The following is a 13,020-nucleotide window of genomic DNA, read 5'->3' as shown; positions in this document are numbered from 1 at the left end:
GCATCCTGGGACCGGTTTTGGGTTCATAAACCTCATCAGCCAGGCTATCTTGAATCCAGTGGCAAAGTTAGCTAGGGACCCACATCTGGGCATACCCTGCCAACTTAGGGCGAATAAAGCAATACCAAAGGGGATGATGGATGGAGAGTTTGAGCAAATCAAACTCTCACCCCCAGTCAACTGATCTGGGTTTAATCCATCATCATTCTTTAGCTCACTCCACCACCCCAGTTCAGACATGGCCATATGCAAATCAGTCTGACCCTGTGCCTCATGGGAACAGTCCAGCCCGAACTGCCATGCCAGGTCTTCACTGGACCAGAAACAAGCATACTGGAACCAGTTTCGGGTTCGTAACCCTCATCAGCCAGGCTATCTTGAATCCAGTGGCAAAGTGAGCAAGGGACCCACGTCTGGGCATACCCTGCCAACTTAGGGCGAACAAAGTGATACCAAAGGGGATGATGGACGGAGCGTTTCAGCCAATCAAACACTCACCCACAGTCAACTGATCTGGGTTTAATCCATCATCATTCTTTAGCTCACTCCACCCCCCCAGTTCAGACATGGCCATATGCAAATCAGTCTGACCCTGTGCCTCATGGGAACAGTCCAGCCGGAACTGCCAAGCCATGTCTTCCCTGGACCGGAAACAAGCATCCTGGGACCGGTTTCGGGTTCATAACCCTCATCAGCCAGGATATCTTGAATCCAGTGGCAAAGTGCGCAAGGGACCCACGTCTGGGCATACCCTGCCAACTTAGGGCAAACAAAGCGATACCAAAGGGGATGAAGGACGGAGCGTTTGAGCAAATCAAACACTCACCCAAGTCAACTGATCTGGGTTTAATCCATCATCATTCTTTAGCTCACTCTACCACCCCAGTTCAGACATGGCCATTTGCAAATTAGTCTGACCCTGTGCCTCATGGGAACAGTCCAGCCCGAACTGCCAAACCATGTCTTCCCTGGGCCGGAAACAAGCATCCTGGGACCGGTTTCGGGTTCATAACCCTCATCAGCCAGGCTATCTTGAATCCAGTGGCAAAGTTAGCAAGGGACACAGGTCTGGGCATACCCTGCCAACTTAGGGCGAACAAAGCGATACCAAAGGGGATGAAGGACGGAGCGTTTGAGCAAATCAAACACTCACCCGAGTCAACTGATCTGGGTTTAATCCATCATCATTCTTTAGCTCACTCCACCACCCCAGTTCAGACATGGCCATATGCAAATCAGTCTGACCCTGTGACTCATGGGAACAGTCCAGACCGAACTGCCAAGCCATGTCTTCCCTGGACCGGAAACAAGCATCCTGGGACTGGTTTTGGGTTCATAAACCTCATCAGCCAGGCTATCTTGAATCCAGTGGCAAAGTTAGCAAGGGACCCACATCTGGGCATACCCTGCCAACTTTGGGCGAATAAATCGATACCAAAGGGGATGATGGACGGAGCGTTTGAGCAAATCAAACACTCACCCCCAGTCAACTGATTTGGGTTTAATCCATCATCATTCTTTAGCTCACTCCACCACCCCAGTTCAGACATGGCCATATGCAAATCAGTCTGACCCTCTGCCTCATGGGAACAGTCCAGCCCAAACTGCCAAGCCATCTTTTCCCTGGACCGGAAACAAGCATCCTGGGACCGGTTTTGGGTTCATAACCATAGTCAGCCAGGCTATCTTGAATCCAGTGGCAAAGTGAGCAAGGGACCCACGTCTGGGCATACCCTGCCAACTTAGGGCAAACAAAGTGATACCAAAGGGGACGATGGACGGAGCATTTGAGCAAATCAAACACTCACCCCCAGTCAACTGATCTGGGTTTAATCCATCATTATTCTTTAGCTCACTCCACTACCCCAGTTCGGACATGGCCATATGCAAATCAGTCTGACCCTGTGCCTCATGGGAACCTTCCAGCCCGAACTGCCAAGCCATGTCTTCCCTGGACCGGAAACAAGCATCCTGGGACCGGTTTCGGGTTCATAACCCTCATCAGCCAGGCTATCTTTAATCAAGTGGCAAAGTGAGCAAGCGACCCATGTCTGGGCATACCCTGCCAACTTAGGGCGAACAAAGCGATACCAAAGGGGATGATGGACGGAGCGTTTGAGCAAATCAAACACTCACCCCCAGTCACTGATTTGGGTTTAATCCATCATCATTCTTTAGCTCACTCCACCACCCCAGTTCAGACATGGCCATATGCAAATCAGTCTGACCATATGCCTCATGGGAACAGTCCAGCCCTAACTGCCAAGCCATGTTTTCCCTGGACCGGAAACAAGCATCCTGGGATCGTTTTTGGGTTCATAACCCTCATCAGCCAGGCTATCCTGAATCCAGTGGCAAAGTGAGCAAGGGACCCACGTATGGGCATACCCTGCCAACTTAGTGCGAACAAAGTGATACCAAAGGGGATGATGGACGGAGGGTTTGAGCAAATCAAACACTCACCCCCAGTCAACTGATCTGGGTTTAATCCAACATCATTCTTTAGCTCACTCCACCACCCCAGTTCGGACATGGCCATATGCAAATCAGTCTGACCCTGTGCCTCATGGGAACAGTCCAGCCCGAACTGCCAAGCCATGTCTTCCCTGGACCGGAAACAAGCATCCTGGGACTGGTTTCGGGTTCATAACCCTCATCAGCTACACTATCTTGAATCCAGTGGCAAAGTGAGCTAGGGACCCACGTCTGGCATACCCTGCCAACTTAAGGTGAACAGAGCGATACCAAAGGGGATAATGGACGGAGCGTTTGAGCAAATCAAACACTCACCCCCAGTCAACTGATCTGGGTTTAATCCATCATCATTCTTTAGCTCACTCCACCACCCCAGTTCAGACATGGCCATATGCAAATCAGTCTGACCCTGTGACGCATGGGAACAGTCCAGACCGAACTGCCAAGCCATGTCTTCCCTGGACTGGAAACAATCATCCTGGGACCGGTTTCGGGTTCATAAACCTCATCAGCCAGGCTATCTTGAATCCAGTGGCAAAGTTAGCAAGGGACCCACATCTGGGCATACCCTGCCAACTTAGGGCGAATAAAGCGATACAAAAGGGGATGATGGATGGAGCGTTTGAGCAAATCAAACACTCACCCCCAGTCAACTGATCTGGGTTTAATCCATCATCATTCTTTAGCTCACTCCACCACCCCAGTTCAGACATGGCCATATGCAAAGCTGTCTGACCCTGAGCCTCATGGGAACAGTCCAGCCCGAACTGCCATGCCACGTCTTCACTGACCAGAAACAATCATACTGGGACCAGTTTCGGGTTCATAACCCTCATCAGCCAGGCTATCTTGAATCCAGTGGCAAAGTGAGCAAGGGACCCACGTCTGGGCATACCCTGCCAACTTAGGGCGAAAAAGCGATAACAAAGGGGATGATGGACTGAGCGTTTGTGCAAATCAAACACTCACCCCCAGTCAAATGATCTGGGTTTAATCCATCATCATTCTTTAGCTCACTCCACCACCCCAGTTCGGACATGGCCATATGCAAATCAGTCTGACCATGTGCCTCATGGGAACAGTCCAGCCCTAACTGCCAAGCCATGTTTTCCCTGGACCGGAAACAAGCATCCTGGGATCGTTTTTGGGTTCATAACCCTCATCAGCCAGGCTATCCTGAATCCAGTGGCAAAGTGAGCAAGGGACCCACGTATGGGCATACCCTGCCAACTTAGTGCGAACAAAGTGATACCAAAGGGGATGATGGACGGAGGGTTTGAGCAAATCAAACACTCACCCCCAGTCAACTGATCTGGGTTTAATCCATCATCAATCTTTAGCTCACTCCACCACCCCAGTTCGGACATGGCCATATGCAAATCAGTCTGACCCTGTGCCTCATGGGAACAGTCCAGCCCGAACTGCCAAGCCATGTCTTCCCTGGATCGGAAACAAGCATCCTGGGACTGGTTTCGGGTTCATAACCCTCATCAGCTACACTATCTTGAATCCAGTGGCAAATTGAGCTAGGGACCCACGTCTGGCATACCCTGCCAACTTAAGGTGAACAAAGCGATACCAAAGGGGATAATGGACGGAGCGTTTGAGCAAATCAAACACTCACCCCAGGCAACTGATCTGGGTTTAATCCATCATCATTCTTTAGCTCACTCCACCACCCCAGTTCAGACATGGCCATATGCAAATCAGTCTGACCCTGTGACGCATGGGAACAGTCCAGACCGAACTGCCAAGCCATGTCTTCCCTGGACTGGAAACAATCATCCTGGGACCGGTTTCGGGTTCATAAACCTCATCAGCCAGGCTATCTTGAATCCAGTGGCAAAGTTAGCAAGGGACCCACATCTGGGCATACCCTGCCAACTTAGGGCGAATAAAGCGATACCAAAGGGGATGATGGATGGAGCGTTTGAGCAAATCAAACACTCACCCCCAGTCAACTGATCTGGGTTTAATCCATCATCATTCTTTAGCTCACTCCACCACCCCAGTTCAGACATGGCCATATGCAAAGCTGTCTGACCCTGAGCCTCATGGGAACAGTCCAGCCCGAACTGCCATGCCACGTCTTCACTGACCAGAAACAATCATACTGGGACCAGTTTCGGGTTCATAACCCTCATCAGCCAGGCTATCTTGAATCCAGTGGCAAAGTGAGCAAGGGACCCACGTCTGGGCATACCCTGCCAACTTAGGGCGAAAAAGCGATACCAAAGGGGATGATGGACTGAGCGTTTGTGCAAATCAAACACTCACCCCCAGTCAAATGATCTGGGTTTAATCCATCATCATTCTTTAGCTCACTCCACCACCCCAGTTCGGACATGGCCATATGCAAATCAGTCTGACAATGTGCCTCATGGGAACAGTCCAGCCCTAACTGCCAAGCCATGTTTTCCCTGGACCGGAAACAAGCATCCTGGGATCGTTTTTGGGTTCATAACCCTCATCAGCCAGGCTATCCTGAATACAGTGGCAAAGTGAGCAAGGGACCCACGTATGGGCATACCCTGCCAACTTAGTGCGAACAAAGTGATACCAAAGGGGATGATGGACGGAGCGTGTGAGCAAATCAAACACTCACCCGAGTCAACTGATCTGGGTTTAATCCATCATCATTCTTTAGCTCACTCCACCACCCCAGTTCAGACATGGCCATATGCAAATCAGTCTGACCCTGTGACTCATGGGAACAGTCCAGCCTGAACTGCCAAGCCATGTCTTCACTGGACCAGAAACAAGCATCCTGGGACCAGTTTCGGGTTCATAACCCTCATCAGCCAGGCTATCTTGAATCCAGTGGCAAAGTGAGCTAGGGACCCACGTCTGGGCATACCCTGCCAACTTAGGGCGAACAAAGCGATACCAAAGGGTATGAAGGACGGAGCGTTTGAGCAAATCAAACACTCACCCGAGTCAACTGATCTGGGTTTAATCCATCATCATTCTTTAGCTCACTCCACCACCCCAGTTCAGACATTGCCATATGCAAATCAGTCTGACCCTGTGACTCATGGGAACAGTCCAGACCGAACTGCCAAGCCATGTCTTCCCTGGACCGGAAACAAGCATCCTGGGACCGGTTTCGGGTTCATAAACCTCATCAGCCAGGCTATCTTGAATCCAGTGGCAAAGTTAGCTAGGGACCCACATCTGGGCATACCCTGCCAACTTAGGGCGAATAAAGCGATACCAAAGGGGATGATGGATGGAGCGTTTGAGCAAATCAAACACTCACCCCCAGTCAACTGATCTTGGTTTAATTCATCATCATTCTTTAGCTCACTCCACCACCCCAGTTCAGACATTGCCATATGCAAATCAGTCTGACCCTGTGCCTCATGGGAACAGTCCAGCCCGAACTGCAATGCCATGTCTTCACTGGACCAGAAACAAGCATACTGGGACCAGTTTCGGGTTCATAACCCTCATCAGCCAGACTATCTTGAATCCAGTGGCAAAGTGAGCAAGGGACCCACGTCTGGGCATACCCTGCCAACTTAGGGCGAACAAAGCGATACCAAAGGGGATGATGGACGGAGCGTTTGTGCAAATCAAACACTCACCCCCAGTCAAATGATCTGGGTTTAATCCATCATCATTCTTTAGCTCACTCCACCACCCAAGTTCAGACATGGCCATATGCAAATCAGTCTGACCCTGTGCCTCATGGGAACAGTCCAGCCTGAACTGCCATGCCATGTCTTCCCTGGACCGGAAACAAGCATCCTGGGACCGGTTTCGGGTTCATAACCCTCATCAGCCAGGCTATCTTGAATCCAGTGGCAAAGTGAGCAAGGAACCCACGTCTGGGTATACCCTGCCAACTAAGGGCGAACAAAGTGATACCAAAGGGGATGATGGACGGAGCGTTTGAGCAAATCAAACACTCACCCCCAGTCAACTGATCTGGGTTTAATCCATCATCATTCTTTAGCTCACTCCACCACCCCAGTTCGGATATGGCCATATGCAAATCAGTCTGACCCTGTGCCTCATGGGAACAGTCCAGCCCGAACTGCCAAGCCATGTCTTCCCTGGACCGGAAACAAGCATCCTGGGACCGGTTTCGGGTTCATAACCCTCATCAGCCAGTCTATCTTGAATCTAGTGGCAAAGTGAGCAAGGGACCCACGTCTGGGCATACCCTGCCAACTTAGGGCGAACAAAGCGATACCAAAGGGGATGAAGGACGGAGCGTTTGAGCAAATCAAACACTCACCCGAGTCAACTGATCTGGGTTTAATCCATCATCATTCTTTAGCTCACTCCACCACCCCAGTTCAGACATGGCCATATGCAAATCAGTCTGACCCTGTGACTCATGGGAACAGTCCAGACCAAACTGCCAAGCCATGTCTTCCCTGAACCGGAAACAAGCATCCTGGGACTGGTTGCGGGTTCATAACCCTCATCAGCCAGGCTATCTTGAATCCAGTGGCAAAGTTAGCAAGGGACCCACATCTGGGCATACCCTGCCAACTTAGGGCGAATAAAGCGATACCAAAGGGGATGATGGATGGAGCGTTTGAGCAAATCAAACACTCACCCCCAGTTAACTGATCTGGGTTTAATCCATCATCATTCTTTAGCTCACTCCACCCCCCCAGTTCAGACATGGCCATATGCAAATCAGTCTGACCATATGCCTCATGGGAACAGTCCAGCCCTAACTGCCAAGCCATGTTTTCCCTGGACCGGAAACAAGCATCCTGGGGTCGTTTTTGGGTTCATAACCCTCATCAGCCAGGCTATCCTGAATCCAGTGGCAAAGTGAGCAAGGGACCCACGTATGGGCATACCCTGCCAACTTAGTGCGAACAAAGTGATACCAAAGGGGATGATAGACGGAGGGTTTGAGAAAATCAAACACTCACCCCCAGTCAACTGATCTGGGTTTAATCCATCATCATTCTTTAGCTCACTCCACCACCCCAGTTCGGACATGGCCATATGCAAATCAGTCTGACCCTGTGCCTCATGGGAACAGTCCAGCCCGAACTGCCAAGCCATGTCTTCCCTGGACCGGAAACAAGCATCCTGGGACTGGTTTCGGGTTCATAACCCTCATCAGCTACACTATCTTGAATCCAGTGGCAAAGTGAGCTAGGGACCCACGTCTGGCATACCCTGCCAACTTAAGGTGAACAAAGCGATACCAAAGGGGATAATGGACGGAGCGTTTGAGCAAATCAAACACTCACCCCAGGCAACTGATCTGGGTTTAATCCATCATCATTCTTTAGCTCACTCCACCACCCAGTTCAGACATGGCCATATGCAAATCAGTCTGACCCTGTGACGCATGGGAACAGTCCAGACCGAACTGCCACGCCATGTCTTCCCTGGACTGGAAACAATCATCATGGGACCGGTTTCGGGTTCATAAACCTCATCAGCCAGGCTATCTTGAATCCAGTGGCAAAGTTAGCAAGGGACCCACATCTGGGCATACCCTGCCAACTTAGGGAGAATAAAGCGATACCAAAGGGGATGATGGATGGAGCGTTTGAGCAAATCAAACACTCACCCCCAGTCAACTGATCTGGGTTTAATCCATCATCATTCTTTAGCTCACTCCACCACCCCAGTTCAGACATGGCCATATGCAAAGCTGTCTGACCCTGAGCCTCATGGGAACAGTCCAGCCCGAACTGCCATGCCACGTCTTCACTGGACCAGAAACAATCATACTGGGACCAGTTTCGGGTTCATAACCCTCATCAGCCAGGCTATCTTGAATCCAGTGGCAAAGTGAGCAAGGGACCCACGTCTGGGCATACCCTGCCAACTTAGGGCGAAAAAGCGATACCAAAGGGGATGATGGACTGAGCGTTTGTTCAAATCAAACACTCACCCCCAGTCAAATGATCTGGGTTTAATCCATCATCATTCTTTAGCTCACTCCACCACCCCAGTTTGGACATGGCCATATGCAAATCAGTCTGACCATGTGCCTCACGGGAACAGTCCAGCCCGAACTGCCAAGGCATGTCTTCCCTGGACCGGAAACAAGCATCCTGGGACCGGTTTCGGGTTCATAACCCTCATCAGCCAGGCTATGTTTAATCCAGTGGCAAAGTGAGCAAGCGACCCACGTCTGGACATTCCCTGCCAAATTAGGGCGAACAAAGCGATACCAAAGGGGATGATGGACGGAGCGTTTGAGCAAATCAAACACTCACCCCCAGTCAACTGATTTGGGTTTAATCCATCATCATTCTTTAGCTCACTCCACCACCCCAGTTCAGACATGGCCTTATGCAAATCAGTCTGACCCTGTGCCTCATAGGAACAGTCCAGCCCGAACTGCCAATCCATGTTTTCCCTTCACCGTAAACAAGTATCCTGGGACCGGTTTCGGGTTCATAACCCTCATCAGCCAGACTATCTTGAATCCAGTGGCAAAGTGAGGAAGGGACCCACGTCTGGGTATACCCTGCCAACTTAGGGCGAACAAAGCGATACCAAAGGGTATGAAGGACGGAGCGTTTGAGCAAATCAAACACTCACCCGAGTCAACTGATCTGGGTTTAATCCATCATCATTCTTTAGCTCACTCCACCACCCCAGTTTAGACATGGCCATATGCAAATCAGTCTGACCTTGTGACTCATGGGAACAGTCCAGACCGAACTGCCAAGCCATGTCTTCCCTGGACCGGAAACAAGCATCCTGGGACCGGTTTCGGGTTCATAAACCTCATCAGCCAGGCTATCTTGAATCCAGTGGCAAAGTTAGCTAGGGACCCACATCTGGGCATATCCTGCCAACTTAGGGCGAATAAAGCGATACCAAAGGGGATGATGGATGGAGCGTTTGAGCAAATCAAACACTCACCCCCAGTCAACTGATCTTGGTTTAATTCATCATCATTCTTTAGCTCACTCCACCACCCCAGTTCAGACATGGCCATATGCAAATCAGTCTGACCCTGTGCCTCATGGGAACAGTCCAGCCCGAACTGCAATGCCATGTCTTCACTGGACCAGAAACAAGCATACTGGGACCAGTTTCGGGTTCATAACCCTCATCAGCCAGGCTATCTTGAATCCAGTGGCAAAGTGAGCAAGGGACCCACGTCTGGGCATACCCTGCCAACTTAGGGCGAACAAAGCGATACCAAAGGGGATGATGGACGGAGCGTTTGAGCAAATCAAACACTCACCCCCAGTCAACTGATCTGGGTTTAATCCATCATCAATCTTTAGCTCACTCCACCACCCCAGTTCAAACATGGCCCTATACAAATCAGTCTGACCCTGTGCCGCATGGGAACAGTCCAGCAGGAACTGCCAAGCCATGTCTTCCCTGGACCGGAAACAAGCATCCTGGGACCGGTTTCAGGTTCATAACCCTCATCAGCCAGGCTATCTTTAATCCAGTGGCAAAGTGAGCAAGGGACCCACGTCTGGGCATACCCTGCCAACTTAGGGCGAACAAAGCGATACCAAAGGGGATGAAGGACGGAGCGTTTGAGCAAATCAAACACTCACCCGAGTCAACTGATCTGGGTTTAATCCATCATCATTCTTTAGCTCACTCCACCACCCCAGTTCACACATGGCCATATGCAAATCATTCTGACCCTGTGACTCATGGGAACAGTCCAGACCGAACTGCCAAGCCATGTCTTCCCAGGACCGGAAACAAGCATCCTGGGACCGGTTTCGGGTTCATAACCCTCATCAGCCAGGCTATCTTGAATCCAGTGGCAAAGTTAGCAAAGGACCCACATCTAGGCATACCCTGCCAACTTAGGGCGAATAAAGCGATACCAAAGGGGATGATGGATGGAGCGTTTGAGCAAATCAAACACTCACCCCCAGTCAACTTATCTGGGTGTAATCTATCATCATTCTTTAGCTCACTCCACCCCCCCAGTTCAGACATGGCCATATGCAAATCAGTCTGACCCTGTGCCTCATGGGAACAGTCCAGCCCGAACTGCCATGCCATGTCTTCACTGGACCAGAAACAAGCATCCTGGGACCGGTTTCGGGTTCATAACCCTCATCAGCCAGGCTATCTTGAATCCAGTGGCAAAGTGAGCTAGGGACCCACGTCTGGGCATACCATGCCAACTTAGGGCGAACAAAGCGATACCAAAGGGGATGAAGGACGGAGCGTTTGAGCAAATCAAACACTCACCCGAGTCAACTGATCTGGGTTTAATCCATCATCATTCTTTAGCTCACTCCACCACCCCAGTTCAGACATGGCCATATGCAAATCAATCTGACCCTGTGACTCATGGGAACAGTACAGACCGAACTGCCATGCCATGTCTTCCCTGGACCGGAAACAAGCATCCTGGGAACGGTTTTGGGTTCATAACCCTCATCAGCCAGGCTATCTTGAATCCAGTGGCAAAGTGAGCAAGGGACCCACGTCTGGGCATACCCTGCCAACTTAGGGCGAACAAAGTGATACCAAAGGGGATGATGGACGGAGCGTTTCAGCAAATCAAACACTCACCCACAGTCAACTGATCTGGGTTTAATCCATCATCATTCTTTAGCTCACTCCACCACCCCAGTTCAGACATGGCCATATACAAATCAGTCTGACCCTGAGCCGCATGGGAACAGTCCAGCCTGAACTGCCAAGCCATGTCTTCCCTGGACCGTAAACAAGCATCCTGGGACCGGTTTCGGGTTCATAACCCTCATCAGCCAGGATATCTTGAATCCAGTGGCAAAGTGCGCAAGGGACCCACGTCTGGGCATACCCTGCCAACTTAGGGCGAACAAAGCGATACCAAAGGGGATGAAGGACGGAGCGTTTGAGCAAATCAAACACTCACCCAAGTCAACTGATCTGGGTTTAATCCATCATCATTCTTTAGCTCACTCTACCACCCCAGTTCAGACATGGCCATTTGCAAATTAGTCTGACCCTGTGCCTCATGGGAACAGTCCAGCCCGAACTGCCAAACCATGTCTTCCCTGGGCCGGAAACAAGCATCCTGGGACCGGTTTCGGGTTCATAACCCTCATCAGCCAGGCTATCTTGAATCCAGTGGCAAAGTGAGCAAGGGACACAGGTCTGGGCATACCCTGCCAACTTAGGGCGAACAAAGCGATACCAAAGGGGATGAAGGACGGAGCGTTTGAGCAAATCAAACACTCACCCGAGTCAACTGATCTGGGTTTAATCCATCATCATTCTTTAGCTCACTCCACCACCCCAGTTCAGACATGGCCATATGCAAATCAGTCTGACCCTGTGACTCATGGGAACAGTCCAGACCGAACTGCCAAGCCATGTCTTCCCTGGACCGGAAACAAGCATCCTGGGACTGGTTTTGGGTTCATAAACCTCATCAGCCAGGCTATCTTGAATCCAGTGGCAAAGTTAGCTAGGGACCCACATCTGGGCATACCCTGCCAACTTAGGGCGAATAAAGCAATACCAAAGGGGATGATGGATGGAGAGTTTGAGCAAATCAAACTCTCACCCCCAGTCAACTGATCTGGGTTTAATCCATCATCATTCTTTAGCTCACTCCACCACCCCAGTTCAGACATGGCCATATGCAAATCAGTCTGACCCTGTGCCTCATGGGAACAGTCCAGCCCGAACTGCCATGCCAGGTCTTCACTGGACCAGAAACAAGCATACTGGAACCAGTTTCGGGTTCGTAACCCTCATCAGCCAGGCTATCTTGAATCCAGTGGCAAAGTGAGCAAGGGACCCACGTCTGGGCATACCCTGCCAACTTAGGGCGAACAAAGTGATACCAAAGGGGATGATGGACGGAGCGTTTCAGCAAATCAAACACTCACCCACAGTCAACTGATCTGGGTTTAATCCATCATCATTCTTTAGCTCACTCCACCACCCCAGTTCAGACATGGCCATATACAAATCAGTCTGACCCTGAGCCGCATGGGAACAGTCCAGCCTGAACTGCCAAGCCATGTCTTCCCTGGACCGTAAACAAGCATCCTGGGACCGGTTTCGGGTTCATAACCCTCATCAGCCAGGATATCTTGAATCCAGTGGCAAAGTGCGCAAGGGACCCACGTCTGGGCATACCCTGCCAACTTAGGGCGAACAAAGCGATACCAAAGGGGATGAAGGACGGAGCGTTTGAGCAAATCAAACACTCACCCAAGTCAACTGATCTGGGTTTAATCCATCATCATTCTTTAGCTCACTCTACCACCCCAGTTCAGACATGGCCATTTGCAAATTAGTCTGACCCTGTGCCTCATGGGAACAGTCCAGCCCGAACTGCCAAACCATGTCTTCCCTGGGCCGGAAACAAGCATCCTGGGACCGGTTTCGGGTTCATAACCCTCATCAGCCAGGCTATCTTGAATCCAGTGGCAAAGTGAGCAAGGGACACAGGTCTGGGCATACCCTGCCAACTTAGGGCGAACAAAGCGATACCAAAGGGGATGAAGGACGGAGCGTTTGAGCAAATCAAACACTCACCCGAGTCAACTGATCTGGGTTTAATCCATCATCATTCTTTAGCTCACTCCACCACCCCAGTTCAGACATGGCCATATGCAA

Source organism: Triturus cristatus, chromosome 1_1 (assembly GCF_964204655.1).
Source record: "Triturus cristatus chromosome 1_1, aTriCri1.1, whole genome shotgun sequence".
NCBI lineage: Eukaryota > Metazoa > Chordata > Amphibia > Caudata > Salamandridae > Triturus > Triturus cristatus.
This window is presented reverse-complemented; position numbering follows the sequence as displayed.